This window comes from Humulus lupulus, chromosome 9 (genome assembly GCF_963169125.1).
Source record: "Humulus lupulus chromosome 9, drHumLupu1.1, whole genome shotgun sequence".
NCBI lineage: Eukaryota > Viridiplantae > Streptophyta > Magnoliopsida > Rosales > Cannabaceae > Humulus > Humulus lupulus.
In genome coordinates, this window is record NC_084801.1 from 177,067,633 (window position 1) to 177,088,154 (window position 20,522).

The window sequence follows — 20,522 nt, forward strand, 5'->3', positions numbered from 1 at the left end:
GGGTAAGAATATTCTCAAACAACATGTTATTCAAATCATCATAAATGTCGACAAAGAATAGCATGAAATCAACCAACAACTTGGAAATCAATGGTAATCAGCAACGAAAAAATCACCATTTTCAGCCACCATCAAGCTATATCAACGAAATTTCAACCAAAAAAAATATAACTTTCAGTAAGATTTAGAAGTAGAGATGGAGGGGAAAAAAATGAGAAAACAACTTCAAATAAACGATGTAAGATAGAAAATATAGTGAAAATAAGAAGAATGTTTTGAAATTTATATTCATCCAAATGTGTATGTAGTGTTGTTTTCAGGTTGTTTTTATGTTTATATCACTGAACCTAGGATATAAAATGTATAATTGCCACTGAAAACATTGCATCATATATATATATTTTTTAAAACTGAGAGTATTTTCCTTTTCAGATAATGGAATCCAATACTGATTCTGGTACAAAGCAATGGACACTGGATGATCGAAAAAAAAAGTATGTTGATTTTGAAGCAATTGAAGAATTTATACCGAAGGATTGCAAATATGAAGACCTTGTTGAGAAATATCTGCAACGAAACTGCAACCCAAAATCAACAACCATTCAACTATAGTATCAAGTGAATTAATGTTATCTGCCACTGAAAATAAGGCAACACAATCAACCAATCTATTTTTCACCTCTAGATAGTCAATAGTGACAATAACTTGGCACACAACAAGAATTAATTCATGAAAATGAAAAACAACACAAGTTCGATCTCGGATAAAAACCATACAACTATGGTCTAATCCAAAACATGTATAGTCAACGCAAGAGCAACACCAAATCAACAACAAATCAATATTCTCGTAAATATTTGAAGAAGAAGAAGAAGAATAAGAAGAAGAAGAAGAAGGAATATAGAAAGAGATGGAGAGACAGGTGTTGGGCTTGAGAAACAAAAGAAAAGGATAAATGGGCTGTGTATCATATTGATTTCTAAAAAAACAAAAGAGGAAATATAGAGAAGATGAATAGAAAGTGAAATATGTATGGGGTATTAGGCAATGAATAAGAAAATAAAAGGAAAAAAGTGATTAAAATGGGTAAAAAGAATAAATAGGTAGTGTACACCCTGAATATCCGCACACACTTTGGCGAGCTAGAAAATGGCCCAAATCGATCTGCCACGTGTCAACCGTCCACCCGAAGCTGTTTGTTACGGTCCCCTAAACAACCAGCCCGAACTGATGGATCATTTAGCTGCTCCTTGGAGCCATTGTGCAGACATAATAGAAGCCACGAGTTGGCGGCGCATTAAGCTCGTGGTGCATCAGAGGTCTGACACCCCTGAATTCTTATAAAGTCAACCACGCAATATAAACGTGCATATACCAGACATCACGTGTCTGTTTTATTCCTGAATCCCCGGATACGCAGTATAAACATGCGTGTTCAGACATCTCACACTTGATTTGGGCCATGTGGCCCATTACCCATCTTTACCTATTGATTAGACCACACTTCACTGTAAGGTTTAGGAATTAATCACCGGTGTCACATAAATGACATGATGGATGAAGAGATCACAGGATGACCCCAATACCTACTCAGAGATCAATCTCCTATAAATATCAAAACCCTGGGTAGTGCAAGGGGTTGGCTTTCTCTTGTAAAGAAAATACTTTGTAAGAAATAGTAAGGAGAGATCAATAATATTGACTGGTAGACTAGGGAGATTTTAACCTCCGAACCACCTAAAAAAGGAGTGACCATCTTTTCTTTGCAATTAGTTTCCACATTCCCAATTATTATCATTTTCATATTACGGTTTATCAATCAGTACTAATCCGTCCTATTTATTCATATAATTATCTGTTGGCGAAAAACCACGTCGACAGTTTGGTGCTTTCATTGAGAGGGTTCAAATTAGTGCTATCGCGAATGCTTGATTATGGTAGTTACTCGTTCAAGGCATGGTAACGAGACAGATCAACATGATGGGCAGGAGGCCCAGCATGCTGCCATATCCAACGAACTAAACCCAGAGGTCCAGCAGCGATCGGGAAAGCAGCCGATGGGCCATGACGACATCGGAAGTTCAGCGCCCCTACCGCCAAATCTGAACCCGGGTTACCTGACGGCGATAGAAATGGAGAACATGCAATTGAGGAGTCATCTATTCAAAGAGAATAAGCAAATCGAGGAGGTCTTGGCCCGACTACCCCCTCTTGCAACCGACGTTAATGTCGAAAAGAGGCAAAGCAGGACTCACAAGTCCCGCCGGGATAGTCGATTCAGACCCAGTCGGTCGGTTAGAACCTCAACCCCAAGTTCTGCGCCCATGTCGCACCATAACCAGGAAACTATGTTTAAGGAGTTTCCCAGGGCCAATCAGCAAGTCATCCGATCAGTCAGAACTTCAACACCAAGTTCGACTCCACCATCGAACGCACCCAGAAGAGCTCGTGGCAGCTCGTGGAGGAGGTCCGGGGTAAGCTCGCGCAGAAAACCTGCTCCGGCCAGCCCTCCCATGCCGCGGTCAGACCGCCGGACGCAGGAAGCTGGAGGCTGTAGGGTAGAACGACCGCGAGCTAGTTTGATCCGACCAGACGGGACTAGGATCGCTTCACCAGTTAGGAATCCCCCTTTGCCGATAAGATACCCATCCCCTCCTCGTCCTGCTCGAGATATTCCTGCGCACGGGGGAAACAGAAGGAATCCTCCTCCCGCCATTCCTACCCATCGCCCGCGAGTGCGCGAAAATGTCCTAGATCCTCACCCCCGACAGCAGACTCTAAGCTTTTCCAATGGGAGCTATTGGACCGAGAGCCACCGAAGTGGCAGATCCGGTGGAGACCTGCGCGATCATCTAAGTTCGGCGCAAAACCCTCGGGCCACCTCGAGGACCGACCTTCCAGATCGCCTCAACTCGCAGAGGGGGGATACAACTAGAAATGAAAGTCATACTCACCGAGGGGATGGTCCTTCCGAAATACGTGACAATGGGAATGTCCCACCAAATCAAGCTCAAGCTTGGAGGGATAATAACCCGCCTAACGCGTACAATGGTACGGGAGCTGTTGAACAGCCCTCGAACAACCAGGGGATCAAGGACTAGACCCTCGAAAGGTTAGCTCAGATGGAGGAGCTAATGAAGAAACTCTTATTAGAAAAGGGCAAAGACAAATATGACTCGGGAGACGAGCTCGAGCTTTTTGACCCCAACATAGTAGCCACGACATACCCGCCGGGTTTCCAGATGCCCCATCTATCCAAATTCGATGGGGACGGGGACCCGTCGGATCACTTGGGGATGTTGAATACCCTGATGATGGCCCATAATATCGGCCCCGAGCTAAGATGCTTGATATTCCCTTCAAATTTGATCAGGCCAGCTAGGCAATGGTTCAAGGAATGTAAGAAACAGTCGATCAACTCGTGGAAGAATTTCTCTGCCGATTTCAAGAGGGCATTCCGAGCCTCTCAAGCGGCTCGCGTCAAAGTGGACACCCTGGCGAACGTGAAGAAACAGCCCGGGGAAACCCTAAAAGCATATCTGAGCAGGTTTACAAACGTTGTGGCTCGAGCTAGGGATGCGGACGGTAGTTACAAACTCATGGCTATGAGAACTGGAATCCTTGTTGGGGGCAAGTTTTGGAAAGAATCCAGAGGAGAGGTGTCAGCACGGTGTATGAATTCTTGAACAAGGCCCAAGAATGGATAAACTTGGAAGAAGCGCGAGCTTCGGTCGCGGGGACCAGCCAAATCCCTGACCAACCCGTTGGAACGGAAACGGACGTCATAAAAATGACTCAAACCGTTGCCCAGAATAACCAAGGGGGTGGAAGCAAGAGAAAGGGGAACGACGAGGGCGGCCAGCATGGTTCAAAGAAGAACAAGCCCGTGGAAAAGTTCAAGCCGATCTACGCGGTTTATACCAAACTCACAAACACTAGGGTGCACATCTTCCTAGAAAATTCTGCCCGCCTTCCCTAGAAAAAGCCAGAACCCTTGAAAAATCAGAAGGCCAAGAGAGACCCTTCCAAATTCTGTCGATTCCACAACGACATCGGCCACAACACAGATGATTGTAGGCATTTGAAGGACAAGATAGAGACGCTCATTAGAGCAAGACCTTTGGCTCAGTATGCGCGGAATCGAGTCCCTACCAGTCAACAAGCTCCGAAGGCTCCCATAAACCAACCCGGGGCCCGGGTGAATCAAGATACCCCTCCTCCCATAATAGGGGGAGAGATAACCACCATCTCTGGAGGCCCTCATCTGGCAGGCACGAGCGGAGGTGCCCAGAAGAGATACGTCAATGAGCTGAGGTCTCATAACGGAATTGAGTTTATCCCAGAGCAGCATCTACCTAAACAATAGCGATTGGAGAGGCAACCAATCAGTTTTACCGAAGAGGACGCTAGTCATGTCCAGTTCCCACATAAAGATCCTCTAATCATAACTGCCCAGCTCGTCAATCAGAGAGTTAGGAGAATACTAGTTGATAATGGGAGTTCGGTGAACCTACTATTCGATCCACGTTAGAAAAAATGGGGTTGTTAGTAGCCGAGCTGAAGGCCACCTCCGTGATGTTGTATGGGTTTTCTGGCGAAGGGTCGGCAGCGATAGGGACGATCGAATTAGTAATAACCTTGGGAGAGGGACCTCGAACTGTCTCCAAATTCCTCGAGTTCGTAGTTATCGACTGTCCCACCATGTACAACGCAATTCTGGGTCGGCCTATGTTGATGGCAGTTGAAGCCATAACTTCTATCTACCACCTCGCAATCAAATTCCCCTCCTCTACGGGTATGTTTGGTCCGAGGTGATCAGCTCGCTGCCAGGGAATGCTATATCACTTCCATGAAGGGAAAATCACAACTCGGGTAGCAGACGATGACCATTCAGGGCGGAAGCGACAAATCTCAGGAAGTAAGATCTAATCCCGGGATAGAAAAACCTCAGAAATTCGATGGCGTAGGTACCACCTTGAGAGATGATATCGACCCAAGAATAGGCGAAGATAGGTCCGAGATCCAAGCCATCGAAGAGGTGAACATCGATCCTAAAGACCCTTCGAGGGTGGTTAGGCTCGAGAAAAACCTTAGTAATGAGAGAAAGGCGGAGCTGCTGAAATTTCTACAAGAAAATTTAGACGTATTCGCCTGGTCTCATGAAGACATGATAGGAATCAGCCCAAGTGTCATCATGCATACCCTTGACTTGGACAAAAACATGCCTGCGAAGTCCCAGAAACAGAGGCGCCTAGGCACGACCCGAGCTGAGGCCCTAGAAGAGGAAGTAGCTCGGCTTTTAAAATGTGGCTTTATTCGCGAGGAAAAATACCCGATCTAGGTCGCCAATCCTGTTTTGGTCCTGAAGCCCAACAGGAAGTGGCGAACCTACATCGACTTTTCTAATCTGAATAAAGCATGCCCCAAAGACTGCTTCCCTTTGCCGAGAATTGACCAATTGGTGGATGCCACTGCGGGGCACGAGCTCATGTCCTTCATGGATGCATACTCGGGTTATTACCAGATCGCTATGAATCCTGCGGACCAGGAACATACTAGCTTCATGACCCCAACCAACGTTTATTTTTACAAGGACATGCCCTTCGGGCTGAAGAATGCGAGAGCTACATATCAGAGATTGGTCAACAGAATGTTCGCTAGTCAGATCGGAAAAAAACATGGAAGTGTATGTTGACGACATGTTGGTCAAGTTAAAAACTACCGATAACCATGTTCACGATCTCAAGGAATGTTTTAAGGTCTTGAGGAAGTATGGTATGAGGCTGAATCCCCAAAAATGTACCTTCGGGGTTGCGTCAGGAAAATTTCTGGGTTTCATAGTCAACACCAGAGGAATAGAGGCGAACCCCGATAAAATCAGATCGCTACTCGAAATGCCATCACCCCGGTCACGAAAAGACGTCCAAAGTCTGACAGGAAGGGTGGCAGTCATTAATCGGTTCATTTCCAAATCAACCGACAAGTGTTTGCCATTCTATAACCTGCTTTGGGGAAATAAAAAGTTCGAGTGGACCGATGAGTGCGAGCGTGCCTTCGTCGACCTAAAAGCACATTTAGCTGAGCCGCCTGTGTTGTCTAAACCAACAACAGGAGAGCCTCTTTTTCTTTACCTAGCTGTCATGGAAGAAGCGACTAGCGCCGTGCTGGTCCGGGAAGAGGACCGGTCTCAGAAGCCAGTCTATTACATTAGCAAAAGGCTCCTTGGAGTCGAATCTCGATATCCGTTGATGGAAAAAATAGCGTTCTACCTTATCACAGCCTCCAAAAAGCTTAGGCCGTATTTCCAGTCCCATTCAATTCATGTGATAACCGATCAACCTTTAAGGCAGGTACTGCAGAAACCTGAGGCGTCGGGACATCTTGTGAAGTGGGCTGTCGAGCTCAACCAATTCAAGATACTATACATACCACGAATTGCAATCAAAAGCCAAGCTCTAGCTAATTTCGTGGCAGAGTGCACTGGATTCCAAGAGGAACCAGTGGAAGAACCGATGTAGGCCTTGTGGAAAGTCTTTGTGGATGGTTCGTCTAATGAGAATGGGTCCGGAGCTGGAATCATTTTGATATCCCCAGAGGGACATCGTTTCCACTCCGCGTTACGGTTCAGATTCGAAGCGTCCAACAACGAGGCCAAGTACGAAGCTTTATTGGTTGGGCTAAGGGTGGCTCAGGAGCTGAAGGCTGGGGCCATCCAGTGCTATAGCGATCCCCAGCTCGTGGTTAACTAGATATCAGGAGAATACCAAGCGCGGGGAACCATGATGGCGGCCTATCTGGCCAAGGTAAAGAAGGAGTTGTCCGCATTTGAGTATAGCCTAGTCGAACAGATCCCTCGGGAGCAAAAGGCCAATGTGGATGCCTTAGCAAAGCTCACCACCTCCAGGGAGGCCGAAACCTTGAGCCTGATAACGGTAGAATTCTTGGAAAGGCCAAGCGAAGAAGAAACTGCGAGAGAGGTCGAGATGATCGATGCCAGGCCAACCTGGATGACTCCCATAGTCGAATACCTTGCAACAGGAAAGTTACCTGAAGAGCGAAACGACACGAGGAGGATACTTTACCAAGCTCCAAGGTATACAATCGTAGACGGGACGTTGTACCGACGTGGTCTTTCTTTACCTCTTCTGCGATGTGTTCTGCCAGATGAGGCCAAGACTATTCTGTAGGAGGTGCATGAAGGCTTTTGTGGGGACCACACTGGGGGGCAGAGCCTGGTCTTGAAGATATTGAGGCAAGGATATTATTGGCCCACTCTCTCAAAGGACTCGATTTCTTACATTCAAAGGTGTGACAAGTGCCAGCGGTTCGCCACGATCGCCCAAGCTCCACCAATCGAACTGAAGATGATCTCGTCCCCGTGACCGTTTGCGGTTTGGGGGATTGACTTAGTCGATGCCCTACCCACGGAAAAAGGAGGAGTTTGCTATGCGGTAGTAGCAATTGACTACTTCACGAAGTGGGCAAAAGCGGAGCCCTTGGCGACAATAGCATCAAAGAGAGTCCTCGATTTTGTGGTTAAGAATATTGTCTGCCGGTTCGGGCTGTCGAAGAAGATCGTGTCTGATAACGGGACCCCGTTCGATAGTGACCTCTTCACCAAATTCTGTGGAAGGCACGACTTAATTAAAAGTTTTTCCTCCGTGGCCTACCCCCAGGCTAATGGGCAGGTCGAGGCTGTGAATAAGACGCTCAAGGCGAGCCTTAAGAAGAGGCTAGACGAAGCTAAGGGAGTTTGGCCTGAACAGCTCCCTCAGGTGCTGTGGGCATACCAGACATCACACTGAACTTCGACGGGGCATACTCCTTTCTCCCTGACTTTCGGAAGTGAGGTCAACCTTCCTGTTGAAACAAAAATAGCTACGCACAGAGTCCAAGCATTCAGCCAATAGCAGCTTATCGCGTCCCTCGACCTAATCTACAAAAAACGAGAAGATTCACAGCTGCAGCTCGCGCACTATCAACAAAAAGTCACTCGTTATTTTAACTCAAGGTTCAAGAGACACATCTTTAACTTAGGCGACCTGGTGCTCCGAAGACTCTTTTTAACCGGTAAGGATCCCAAGGATGGAGTTTTGGGACCAAACTGGGAAGGACCCTATCAAATAATAGAGGTTGTGAAGGAAGGGACCTTTAAACTAGCTCGGCTTAATGGAGAAACAGTCCCACAGACATGGAACGTTGTGCACCTAAAGAAATAGTATCAATATTCATACTTTTGTAACGCTTAATTATAAAAGCCACCCTTTTTTATTAAAAAAATGAGAAGTATATTTCTTATATCGTTGTATGTTTCCGTGTGCGTGTAGATTTGAAAGAGTGTGTCCAAAGTAACCGAGAAAGTTCTTCTTCTGATTACTTGGGGGGCATATATCTCGAGAACCATGTCCTAAAACTTAGAAGTTGGTTAAATTGATTAACCATTATTTTTTCTAAAAAGCACGAGGTATCAATAAAACTAACGCGGACTAAGTATTAAAATTAAATATCCTGGACACCAACCAGGTCCTAAAACTTAGAAGTTGGTTAAATTGATTAACCAGTGTTTTTTCTAAAAAGCATGAGGTATCGATAAAACTAATGCGAACTAAGTTTTAAAATTAAATATCCTAGACACCAACCAGGTCCTAAAACTTAGAAGTTGGTTAAATTGATTAACCAGTGTTTTTTTCTAAAAAGCCTAAAACTCCTCGGCCTTCGCCGCTCTAATAGTATCATTATAGTATTTTTCATTGAATAGAGTCTGAAACTCTTCTTAAGTCAGGGCATTCACATTCTTGGTCTAGGTAATCACTTCCCACCAAATCCGGGCATCCTCCCGAAACATATAGGTGGCACAGGCCACCCTCTCATTACCAGATACCCTCATAAAGTCAAGGATAGTGGTAATCATGCTCATCCACTATTCAGCCTTGGCAGGATCTGCACTGCCCTCAAATACTGGAGGTTGCTGCTTCCTGAACCTTTCATAGAGAGGCTCCCATTTATTTCCAACCTCAAGAAACTACCCAGCTGCTGGCACTAACACAGGAGGCACCTCTGATCCACTGGCCGCTGCAGGCACTTGTTGTTGTTTCAGGAGACGAAGCTCTTCCCCCTGTTTTAATATCGTAGCCTGCAGATCACTGACTATCTGCTGCCAGTTTACAGGAGCTGGCTGTGGAATCAGTGACTGGTCATTTTCTTGACCCTGACTGTTATTATTATTTTGGCCCTGATCACTCTGGCCAGCTGAAGTGTCTGTCTGCCCTGGATTCATAATTCTATCACTGATACCTTGCTGAAATAATGATCAATACAGCCAGTCAGGTAGTAATAACTAAACCTCTTGCCGCCTTATGGTCTAAGAACAAGCAGAAAATTATCACATTCCACAGTCATACAGATATACAGGCAGATACATGTTTATAGCATTTAACACTCAGCATGTATCTCATAATCAATCATACTTATAATTATGTTCCAGCAATCCCAGTACTAATAAGCACACAATTACTGAGAATATAATATTTCAGGGCACAGGTTTAACATGGTGTCTCATGCATACAGGCAAAGCATATATACCACATTTAAGCAGTTATACATATAACTACATAAATAGTTACCAAACCATGAGTCGAGCTTGACTTCAGTGATGTGTGTACATGCCCAGCCAGTCTACAGGAACCCTAACCTTGGCATTGCTATGATACCAAGTTGTAATGCCCTGGTTACCCCATAACAGTTACGGTGATCGGTGAACCGAAAATTTGACCCGGTACCCAAGTCCTTTGGTTAAAAACGTGCTATAAATGTGATTAATAGGTTATGGTGAAAAATCAATAAAAGGGAAGGATAGTTTATATTATAAATCGCTCTGCAGAGCTAATCAAAACATTTACAAGTTGTTCTCAGTACAAAATGGTCCTTACTATTTCAAATTTACAATCCCGCCGACCTAAGCGGCAAAATAGGGTAAGCCCCCTAGTTCCTTTGAGAACTCCTTGGCCGTGGTGGTCAAGCGGCCACATATGTACACATCACCACCTAAGCTCTCCACTCAAGGCTGGGTGAGCTTTTCTTTCCCTTTACCTGCACCACATAGCACCCATGAGCCAAGGCCCAGCAAGAAAAAAAAATATAGCATGACATAAAATCAACAATGATCATAATAATCATTCAGGACTATCAGTCCAAACGGATAGGTGATAGTCGCAAAAGTTACAAAAGTGGGTACAGCCCCCTCTAGCCATGTGACGATAGGGTCACCAGGGCTTAATTGATAAGTGAGCCTTTCATAAGTTTGACTAAGATAGGTGTATGGTGAATAGTCACCAACATAACCTTCCTCATGACCATAGAGTCATAAACCTGGAACATTGTTCCCTAGCCATGTGTCAACAGTCACCGAGGCCTTATGCCCTGGCTCTGAATAACTAGTCTTGGACTAGCCAAGCACTTATTAGTACATCGACCTTAGGGTCGGTCCAGCATTAATGCCATAGAGCCATTCGATTGTTGATATCGATTAGATCTAATCTTCATTCGGCCCCGCGTTCAGGATGCTTATGTCGTTTCTGACTCTTAGGTCAATGTCCCTGACTAGTTAGTGTCATATACAAGTAATCAACATTCACTAGCATTTAGTATGCAATCCATGTCCACATTTATCAATCAACATGCCTCAATAACAATCACACATGTCATTTATACACAGGGTGCAGTTTTCTTACCTCAGGTTCGAGCGAGAAGTATGATAAGGACGACCCCTGAGAACGATCGATATTTTAGTTCCTTAGCGGTTACCTAATCACAACCAATTATAACCTTCATTAATGAGAATCCACAATAATAGGTCTTAACCTAAGCACCACTCTCGAGACCTCGAAACATACCCACACAGTGAGTAGATTCGATCCCGGGCCTTAAGGATTGAAACCCCAAGTCAAAAAAACCCTTAAGAACACTCAAAACGGGACTTTGAAGGAACATGGTAGCGCTACAGCGCTGAACCCCTAGCGCCCCAGCGCTATACTCAGAACCCCCAACATGCCCAAGAGCCTCCTGAGGAGCGCTGTAGCGCCCTAGGGTGGGCGCTACAGCGCTACCTCCAAACCAAAACTTCCCTAAACCGACCTTCTTCATCTCCTTCGATTCCAACTTGATTCCCAAGCTTCCAAATCCCATTCTTGATGCCAAATGAACCCAAAAACCATCCTAACACACCCCAAACATCACAAGCGTAGGAACCCTAGCCAAAACTTCCAACAAAACCAAATATTCACCCTAAAAATCTCAACCGCAAAACAGAACCAAAACAGGGCAAACTAGAGAATTCTATGGTTAGTGTTATCCCCAAAAATTGGAGATCGATGACGTGGCAATGGAGGTGAAAATTGGCAATACATGGTCCTTAAAAGACACATTAATAGTCAATAAATATATTGGCTCCTCAGAGTTGTGATAAAGTGATCTGGCTTAGGAGTAGCCCAGTAGGCCATTGGAGAATTTTGACTGGCTTGAGAAGTGTCATGACCGACCAGGAATGACCTTGTCCGACCAGTCACGTGTTTGTCTGCCCAAGAATGACCTTGTCTGCCCAAGCATGACCTTGTCTGCCCAGGAATGACCTAGTCTACCCAGGAATGACCTTGCCTGCCCAGACATGACTTTGTCCGACCAGGCATGAACTTGGCCGATCGGTCATGACCATGTCCGACCAGTCAAGTGCATGACTGCCCAGCTAAGTGCATGTCTGCCCAGTCAAGTGTGTGACTGCCCAGTAAAATTGTGGCCTACCAGACTGAAGGTGATATGGATCAACCATATAGAGGAGGACTACATCAAGATTCCCATAAACGACCTCAACAAGAATCGGTCTTGGCATACTCGGGAATCTCTCAATTTATTCCACAAATTTAGTGCATTGTTACATTTTGAATATTGATGTAATTTAAATATAACGAGGATAATGAAATATCCCGATTATGGGGGATATCAACTGTACGATCCTGAGCCTATAAATACAAGGATTATGGCATCATAAATGGGGGTTCTTCTTTTGAGACTTTTTTGGGGGAAAATTTTTGATCTGAATTTTCTAGAGAGAGAAAGTACTTGTATTTGAGAGAATTCTTGTATTCTTGTAATCTACACTGAAGAAACTCAGTTGACTCAGGTTCATCTGATCTTGAGTGTAGATCTATAATCACAACTCTAAGTGGATTAGGCTATTACCAACATATTGGGGCTGAACCACTATAAAAATTACGTGTGTTATTTACTTTCTTTTTAAAATCGTCTGTGTCGTTTATTTCTCTTGAAGGTTTTTGTCGTATTTGATGTTCTCACGTCGTTGGCCAAAAACGTGGTCAACAGTTAGAAACTTACCCAAAGCTCAGCTTATGATGCTCTTCAATGGAGGAACACACTCCCAAACTCCCAAGGCTTGCTTCCCAAGCTTGAATCCTCAAGAATGGTTCAAAAATTACAAAGAAAACTGAAGGAGAAGATGGTACGGGAAGGCTCTCCAAATTGCTCTGTTTTTCTACCTTCTTTCAGCCAACAATGGTTATATCTATCCTAGGGGTGAAATGACCATTTTACCCCTAGGTCAATTTAAAGTTTCTAAAGGCTCCCAAGGGCAAAATTGGTATTTTCCTCCTATCTCGTTAATCATAATTAACGCTCTCCAATTCTTGTTATTCCCAATAATCTCAAACACCAATAATTCACATCCTGTTACCCTCTAATACCCGGTAACGCTTTAATCATTAAAATTACCCCGAGACTCAACCCGAGTCCCGCACTCAAACCTGTTGTGACTAGACCGCTAATCAATAATCCAAGGTTGTCTCATGCCGAATAGCTCGAACAAACCCACATTATAATGTGGTCTAAACACATATCATCGACATGCATACGATTATACAATTATAAACTCAACGGGCCAAATTACCGTCACACCCCTGTAATTAAAATGTGGACTCACATGCATACATTTAACATCATATTATAATATAATTCACATATACATGCATAATATCATTTAATGGCATAATTAAACAAGTATGGCCCTCCCGGCCTACTAATCCCCTACTAATCCCGCCATTAAACCACATCGGAGAATTCGGGGCATTACACTTGGAATCTGAACAGTCACCAACCACGACGTTCCACGTGTCCGGTACCAATGTGGTGGGCAGGACGTGAAGAGTCGAAAGGGAAGTTTAAAAGCCCCCGCTGTGAAGATCAAAGCTGACGTCATAGGTCACGAGCAGGGTCTTGGGGGCAAATGTACGGCCTGAATATCCGCACACACTTTGGCAAGCTAGAAAAGGGGCTAAATCGATCTGTCACGTGTCAACCGTCCACCCGGAGCTGTTTGTTACAGTCCCCTAAACAACCAGCCTGAGTTGATGGATCATTTAGCTGTTCCTTGGAGCCATTGTGCCGACATAATAGAAGCCACGAGCTGGCGGCGCATTAAGCTCATGGTGCATCAGAGGTCTGACACCCCCGAATTCTTATAAAGTCAACCACGCAATATAAACGTGCATATACCAGACATCACGTGTCTGTTTTATTCCTGAATTCTCGGATACGCAGTATAAACGTGCGTGTTCAGACATCCCACACCTGATTTGGGCCATACGGCCCATTACCCATCTTTACATATTGATTAGACCACACTTCACTGTAAGGTTTAGGAATTAATCATCGATGTCACATAAATGACATCATGGATGAAGAGATCACGGGATGACCCCAATACCTACTCAGAGATCAATCTCCTATAAATACCAAAACCCTGGGTAGTGCAAGGGGTTGGCTTCCTCTTGTAAAGCAAATACTTTGTAAGAAATAGTAAGGAGAGATCAATAATATTGACTGGTGGACTAGGGGGATTTTAACCTCCAAACCACCTAAAAAAGGAGTGACCATCTTTTCTTTGCAATTAGTTTCCACATTCCCGATTATTATCATTTTCATATTATGGTTTATCAATCAGTACTAATCCATCCTATTTATTCATATAATTATCTGTTGGCGAAAAACTGCATCGACAGTTTGGTGCTTTCATTGAGAGGGTTCAAATTAGTGCTATCGCGAATGCTTGATTATGGTAGTTACTCGTTCAAGGCATGGTAACGAGACAGATCAACATGATGGGCATCGACGGGTAGTTTGTCATATCACTTGCTACCTGTTAACTATTTCTACACATCTAATAATAATAATAACATGTAATCACATAAAAGAAACAAATGGAGAGAGAGTGTAGTAGGAAAATAAGTGGAGATAGAGTATAATAAATAACAAATAAATAAATAAAAAGTGGAGTAAAATATATATAAAAACAACATTTGACTTAGGAACATCAATATCATCGCAACCTGACGGCAACATTAAAACAACTAATTAACAAAAATTAATTGAACAACAATGAACCAAAAACTAATAAACAACAATTGTTCAATGACAAAATCATCGTCTTCTTTAACCACAAAATATTATTCGCCACTACTCTCCCCTCCCCCTCAACAACATCCTCAAAAAGTAACACACACAAACAACAAAAAACAACAAAAAAATAAAAAAATAAAAGAAAATAACAATTAAAATATATAAATAAAACAACATTGAACAATACAAAAATAATCTGGATAACAACAACAGTAAGACAACTAACAAACAACACAATAGAAGCTGAAAAACAACAAAATATATAATAAAAATAAATCATTCAACGTTACAAATTTGAAAAAATAGGCATAAAAAAATTCAATGATCAAAAGGGTGTGTAACACAATGTAGCACATTTTTCTCACAATAAAATAAAAAACATAGAATTAAGAAACATATTTACTTCTCATCTCTGGAGAAGAGAATCAAACCCCACAAACCCCATTTATTTCACAACACAGATAAAATAATATCCACAAAAACCTTGATGATTAGCTCAAACTCTATTAGAGATAGAAAGCCGAAGATAAACAAAACAAACTTAAAAACAGAAAACAACCCAATAATAACTACAAAACATCTTAAAAGACAATGATATGCTGAAATGAAAAAAAATAATTAAAAAATAAACGACACAAAAATAATCTGGATAACAACATGCAACATTAAAATAACCAACGAAAAACACAACATAAACTTAAAACCAACAAAACAACAACCATATCTTTATTTGCAAATGGAGAAGGAGAACAAGAGCTTCATTGAGCAGTAAGCATTTTGAAGAGTATGATATAAAAAAAATACATATATTTATCTCTCAAAAAAAGAAAGAAGAAGAAGATAGAAAATGGAGAAGATGAACAACAACTAAAATGAGTAATGGGTATAAGGTAATGTTCAAGAAAAAAAAGTCATTGAGCAGTGATCATTATGACGAATATGAGATTAAAAAAATATATTGATCTTCGAAAAAAGAAGAAGAAGAAGAAGAATTAAAATGAGTATATAGGATAAAGTGCAAGAAAAGAAAAGGAAAAAAATGATTAAAGGTGTAGAAATAGAAGATGGTGGAGTGTCATGATTAAAGATGGTGGAGTATTATTGGGTATAATTACAGTTTTCTTTCTTTTACACTCAAATATTATTTTATTAAATTATATTATATTCTACGCTTCTACCAATTAAAAATAATAATAAAAAAAAGACGATGATGATGTGACCGTGCAGCAAGAAAAAAATGATGGAGAATGACAATTAAAGTAGATGAGTGTTGGAGAGAGAGAGAGAGTGTGAAAATAATAAAAAAAATGGAAAAGAAAGATATAAATGTAAGTCGGTATACACGGTAATACACAAAACCATATTTTTGAAAAATTAAAACTAACGATACTGTATAAAAAAATATAAAATGATATAAAAGTTTAAATTTCCGCCAAACAGTAAAAATGTAACAAAATGTCTAATTTCGACATTTTATGTAAAATTCTCTTGAATATTTTAATTAACCAATGCTTGTTTTAAAAGAAAATTGTTGCAAACTAGTAACCAATTATCATTCTAAAATTGGTAACATGTTACTATATCATGATTTTCAAGTTCCACAAAAAAAAAAAATATCAATTTCAAAAATCAACCCATAAATCAATTGTAAGCCCCTTTTTATACAAGAATTGCATATTGATCAATGTTGCCATTGGTTGATGCAAATTTTAGAATTGTAGATTCAAAACTAAATCTGGCAAAATTATTTCCTTTTAAGCTGCCATATATGTGGATTAAGATTGTTGGTAGAGATGTAGAGGGTGCGGATGATGAGATTGAAGGGATCTGTGGTTATTGTAATTTCTTGAATTTGTGTTGGATTTCTATAATTTTTTGAAGGGTTATTTGCGACGAAAGTACTCAAGTTATTACGTTTGTATCACTTAAGTACCCAAGTTATGTTTTTCGCAGTGAAATAATCTTTCATCCATGTTTTGGGGCAATTTGGTACAACTGTTAATTCTGACCGTTAAGTTCATTCGTGACACGTAGGCAAAAGTACCAAATTAAAGGCATATTTGCGGCAAAAGTACCCAATTTAAAAGATGTTTGCGGCGAAAGTACCAAATTTAAGAGATGTGTGTGGTTAAAGTACCCAAGTTATAAACAAACTTTACACCATGTAGGTGGACTTAACGATAAAACAGACAATTGCACTAAACTGTACCAAAACATGGACGGAAGGTACTTTCGCCGACACAATAATTTAAGTACTTTCGCTGCAAATATCATTTTTTTAATTTTAAATTTATTATAGACTAGTAATCAGTTACCACTATAAAAATAAAAATATTGATGATGGGTTACTAGGTCACAATTTCCATATTTCTATAAAAACTAAATTCAAATTCAAGAGGTAACCTAGAAATTGATTGTAAACATTGATACAAAATTCCATAACTTTTCATGAAAACACATTGGCTAGACTTAAGGTGATATAATTGTAGGATCTCATTTATATAAGTCTATATGCATGTTCCCTATAAATATATATTCAAAACAATATACATAATAGAAAGCATAAAATCATACAAGCATGTGAATATTATTACTGAGATACGCAAATACAAAAATAAAATCAATAGAGTACTTACAAGATGCGTAGCGGAACAATGACTACACCCTAGTGATATGACAAACTACCCGTCTTTGTTCAAAGTGTTGAATGCTAGGTATTGCAATGAATTCAAACCGCTTTGAAACAAGACCACAGCTCCAAGTCTTTCTCTAAAACAACCTAGTGTTTGTGTGGGCAAGTCTCAACACATGAGAAGAGAATTCCTAGAGAGAAAACTAAGAGAGAGTAGGTGGCTAGGTATAGAATATTAGGAGTAAAATTTTACCTAGTCAAATTCATCTGACTTAATGCATTCTATAACACTAGTATATATAGGCAATTAGCTAGGACATAAAATAGGTTTTAACTACCCATTTTATATTTAATAATTATAATTAATTAAATACTTGTCAAAATTAACTAATTATAATTTTGACCTTTATTCAATTCATTGTAGTAATATTAATATCAATTTATCAATATTAACAAAATTGTCCCGATTGGCTATAATACTCTCTTTTTGAGACTTTGCAATAAAAATCTCAAATTTTCTTCTATTTCTTTTTTCACAAAATATCAATAAATAATTTAACATTATTTATTTTCATTAACCTAGTCAATGTGATAATTTTATAATTAATTATTCAAGACTACTAGGTTCGTTTTGATAAGAAATAACATGGGGACCATGGATTCATAAACTCAAGCTCTAATAAGTTGCCGTGAGTTTTTTTATAACAAATAATCTTACTACTTTATTAATTCATTGTGACTCCCCTATAGACTCATATTGCATTCTTTAATTCATAGAACGCTTTCCACCAAATGTAAATATGTTATCCATTGTTATAACCATAATCATCATTCAATCATCTATAGATGATCTACTAATAAGACGGGGGAAAATTATCGTTTTACCCATCATTGGTAGTTTATCCTTAACTCCCACAACGTTCCCTGTAAATGATATTTCCGTAAATTTAATTACAGAAATGAATACTCTATCATTTAACACTAGAACCAAGCTATAAGGAAATCACTGTTTCACTTCTTAAACAGGAGCTATTGATTCCATATCTATGATAAATACTCCTACTCAATTATACTATCAAATCTCCAATATGTAAGTATGAGCTAGTCTGTATGGTATACTGGTAACGAACAAATCAAAAGACTTAAATAATACAATTAGCAGAATAATAATCACTTAGAATTAAGATTAAATTGACCTATGTCGGCGTTGTGATATGATTTGATTATATAATAGCGATACTTACTTATCATTCAATAATCAATATCGGTCCAGTCCAATGTAACAAAATACATCCAATTAGGGCTGGCAATTTTCGATACGACACGATGACACGACTCGAAAACGACACGAAATAAATGGGTTTGGGTGACACATTTAATTTTCGTGTCATAATCATGTCGACACGTTTAACACGTTTATTAAACGTGTCATTTTCAGGTCAACCCGCTTAACCCGAAAATGACACACTTAAGACACGTTTAAGAATATATAAACATTTTAATTTATTTATATTATGTTAATCGTGTCAATTTCGTGTCGTGTCATTACACGTTTAATTGTGTATTAATCGTATCAATTTTAGATTTGTGTCAAATGACAAATTTATTAAACGTGTTATCGTGTCAACACGTGTGACCCGCTAAGATAATCGTGTCGTGGACGGGTTTGGATTTCTGACACGAATAATAATCGTGTCGTGTACGGGTTTAGTCTAATCGTGTCGTGTCATAATCGTGTCGACACGATTATGACACGATAACACGAATTGCCACCCCTACATCCAATCTTATCTACTTGGTCAATGTCCTAGATATGACATCACACCAGATGTACAAGTAGATCTTATCGTAGATTACCCAATCAGTAAAAATCTAGTGTATTGATTTAATCTTAGGACATAATCGATCTCGAGCCCTTAGGTTTAAGTTCCCGCACACAAAACCTTCTTTGGCCAAAAACCCCTATTTGCGCCGCGACACCCCTCTATTAGGGTCGCAATGCCCCACAATTAGAGTCACGAATCTACCAAAACAAAGAGCCCAACCCAAATTACTCTGGATTCGGGCCTTGACGCAGCTCCTCAAGCAGCACGACGCGATAGCGGTTCAGAGAACCGCCTAGGCCCCTGGGTTATGAGGGTCGTGGCGCGGCCCCACGAACTCAGTTTTCTCCGAGCCAAATCCTCCAAAACTCACCCCTAACACAATACCAAGCCCATATTTCAATCCCAAAACATCATCAGTATTCAGGCAACAAAACTCAACTTACAAACGGATCAAAAACTCACAGAAACCATAAAATTTAATCAAAGCTTCAGAAACTTAAGGAAAACAAAACTCATAAACTTAAAGCTTAGATTACCTCTGATTATGTTGTTTTCTAGCTAAATCCCTTGGCTATCAAGCTTCTAATCTTCCCTAGAATCGTTATGACTCTAACCTTGCTTGAATCTGAGCCCTAAAACTTGACTTTCCTTTGAAAAAGCTAACAAGCTAAAACTCATTATATGGTTATATGATTATGAGAGGTTACTTCGAGTTCAAGTAACCTTAAGCAAATCCCAAGGCTCGGGGTACCAAAAACGTCCCCGAGGGAAAAATGGTCAAAATCTTTAGAATTCCCTCCTGATCTCACTAACTCCAAATATATCCTCAAATATTCATTCTCATTACCCAATATCATAGTAATGTACTAAATACCCAAAATACCCTTTTACTCACCCCCAGTCAAATATTGTTCTCGTTGTGACTTCTCGCTAACATGCTCCCTAGGATCGCCTCGTGTCGAGTAACCCAAATATATGCACATAATAATGTGGTTCCACACATATATCACATATATGCTAAATATACCTATAACGGGCCAAATTATGAAAATTGCCTTTCTGATGAGAAACGGGTCCACATTCATATTTAATACACCTAAACATGCATATTAATTCATATTATAATATAACTCACATAATCATATAATGATACACATATATATCACATAAACACACACTTTCCATAATTTTCCATCTTTGCCCCCTAATCAAGGCCCTAAGCCTTATTAGGTAATTTGGGACGTTACATCAAGCATGTTCCTGAAACTAAAAGAACCCTTATTTATGTGGCTATGCTTGATCAAGAAGGGTGTCATGTCAAGATCAAAAATGGAATCTTGAAGGTTTTAAAAGGTTCCACGGTTGTTATGAAGGGAGCAAAAGAGAATGGGATATATGTTCTACAAGGGAGTACTATGAAGCCTTAAGTTAATGCTGCCATAAAAGATTTCAAGAACTCTGCCATGATTTGGCACAGGAGACTCGGCCATATTAGCAATGGAGGACTAAGGGTTCTCAAGAAACAAGGTGTATTTGGTAAAGATCAAATAGTGGAGTTGGGTTTCGAGAGCAATGTGTGCTTGGGAAGGCTATTAGGGGG